The sequence below is a fragment of the Pongo pygmaeus genome, chromosome 21 (assembly GCF_028885625.2).
Source record: "Pongo pygmaeus isolate AG05252 chromosome 21, NHGRI_mPonPyg2-v2.0_pri, whole genome shotgun sequence".
NCBI classification, from domain to species: domain Eukaryota; kingdom Metazoa; phylum Chordata; class Mammalia; order Primates; family Hominidae; genus Pongo; species Pongo pygmaeus.
Window position 1 is genome coordinate 62012485 of NC_072394.2, and position 2652 is coordinate 62015136.

Genomic DNA, 2652 nt, shown 5'->3' on the forward strand with positions numbered 1-2652 from the left:
TTTGTGGGTTTTTTTCCTCACTGTCTTTATGTGCATGGTTGCGCATCAACTTTTCATGGACCTCTGGAGAGGACGGGAAGAAGTTGTGGTTTGGGAAGTGGAATTCATCTAAAGTCAGTTATGGGGCTAGATGAGGGGCTGCCTGAGTGTTAAGGAAGAACCGGGGTTTGGGGACCGTTCCAAGAAGATAAAACATTCACAGCATTCAGAAAGAGAGAAACCCGGGGAGAGAGCTGGTTCTTCCCCCAGACCATAGTGCCTTCCTAGCAATAGGGAGGCTTCCTTGTGGCCCTGCCAAAGATGGCTGGGCAGCCCAGGATTCTAGGGAGAGGGCACTGCTGGGAGGCTCAGGATTCTAGGGAGAGGGCACTGCTGGAGGGCTCAGGATTCTAGGGAGAGGGCACTGCTGGGGGGCTCAGGATTCTAGGGAGAGGGCACTGTGAGGGAGCTCGATTCCAGGAGAGGGTACTGCTGGGGGGGCTAAGGATTCTAGAGAGAGGGTACTGCTGGAGGCTCAGGATTCTAGTAAGAGAGCACTGCTGGGGGCTCAGGATTCTAGGGAAAGGGTGTGGCTGCTGAATTCTTGATAACCAGAAGGCAGCAATGATCACACCTGCAAGTCTTTAAAGCTTGTAAGACATCTTTGGGGATTGGGGATGTTCGGAAAGAGTGGGGTTTCCTTCATTTTCTTTCTTACTTCCTTTCCTACCTTCTCCACCTGCCTTTTGAATAAAGAATCAGAGACCGTGGGAGGCAGGGAATTGGACAAAGACAGGCCCAGCCAAAGAGCAAAGAGAAATCCAAGAAGAGGAGTAGGTTTGAGTTTGATGGCTACCTGATCTGAGAAAACCCAGGAGCCTCTTGTTTTAATTAAAGTCATTTTAGAGAGTTTTGACTTTGATGGATTGAGAGAGTTGGGTTTTTTCTGCAGGATGTGGGGCAGCACACAGCAGGAGCTGCAGTGTTCACTGGAGGCACTAACAGGACCTGGAGTCCAGGAGCTGCCCAGGTGCCACGGAGGCCCCAGGCAGAGGAGGACAGCCAAGGACTTCCAGGAGTCACGGGCAGTCCGAGGCCCAGACGTGGCAGGCTTTTCTGGCATCTGGGTGGAGGAATGAAGGGACAGTCTATGGATTTATGAGCAGGATTGGCTATGGAAACTGTAAGGCCCCTGGCTTAGAAGGAGTAAGAACTTCAGATTGTGCGTTAAACCATGAGCGTCAAGCCCTTCTGAGCCCGGGATCCTGTTCACCTGTGAAGGTTGCCTCAGCTGAAGCCCAGCAAAAAAGGCTGTGGAGTCTGGAGACCTGGATTTGACACCATGTCCTTTAGGGAAACCAGCTTTAAACTCTCCCAGCCTCAGTTTCTTTCTTTTACCTTTTCTTCTTTTTTCTATGTGTTTGTCTATCTGCAAATATCTTTATTTTGAAATTTATAAATGATAGTTTTTCTGGGGATAGAATTTTAAGTTGACAGTAGTAGCCCCTTAGTTGGAGGATGTTATTTCATTGTCTTTTGAGGTCAGTTATTGCTGGTTAGAAATTTTCTCTGAGACCAATCATGGGTTAATTTCTGGTGGCTTTAATGTTTTTCTTTTTATCCTAGACATTCTGCAGTTTCAGTATAAGGTGTCTAGGCAGATATTTCCATTCAATTTATACCAGTTAGAATTGGTTTGAATTTTCAGTTGAAGGGCCTCTCTCCTCCACTTGTTTCTGGAAGACTTAGTGTTCTCCTCCAACGTTGCCACTCCACTGTTCTCTGGCATCTCTGGAGTGCCTGTTTAAACTTTACTTAAAGTGCCTATTTTCTCCATTTCTCCTTTGCCTGAATATTTTGATATTTTCTTTTTTCCCCTATTTTTGAGTCTGAGTTTAGTATTGAAAACCCGGAACTGTCATTAGAGACTGTTGTGGGTTATCGAGGGGGTACATTTCTCCGGGAAGCTTGTTCCTGTCAGTCAATCCACGGTGGTTCCTAGGATCTCTCCTTGCACAAGGTGTGTGTGAGGAGCCCAGGACACACACGAATAAGTCTCCAATTTGTTCAAAGTATATGCCGTCGTTTTAAGCCCTCAACATAATTCCATGATGTCTGTATTCTTTGTGTCCTCATTTTATGGATTATGAGGAAAACTGGGGCACAGAGGGGTTACCAGCCTATGGCCACATAGCTAGAAATTGGTCCTCACCTGAACACATGGTGGCCACCTGTACTACTGTATAATTAGTTAATGGCAGCTGAGGGTGAGGAATGAAGGCTCAGAATAATTTTATGGAGAAGGTATTTTTAATTAAGACATTGAGCAAGTAAAACTCTTTGATTGAAAAATTGAAACTATTAAAACATTCTATGTAGGGCCTTCTTGCCGCCTCCCTGTCCTGTCCCCACAGCCTCACCTCCACCCCCAGAAAACCACTGTCACTACTGTCTGGAGTACCTTTTCATCTTGCATTGTGTGAGTAGGAGCAAAAAGGAACATGTAGTCTTGCTTCTCACTACTTTCCCACACACGTTAGCATATGACACTTCTCACTACTTTCTCACACAAGTTGGCCTATAACACTCTCTTCCTCTGACACCACCTCTGCCACCGAGGGTATGGGTTTTTTTCCTGACACCAACTACATGTTGTTTTCCCACACCAGTTAT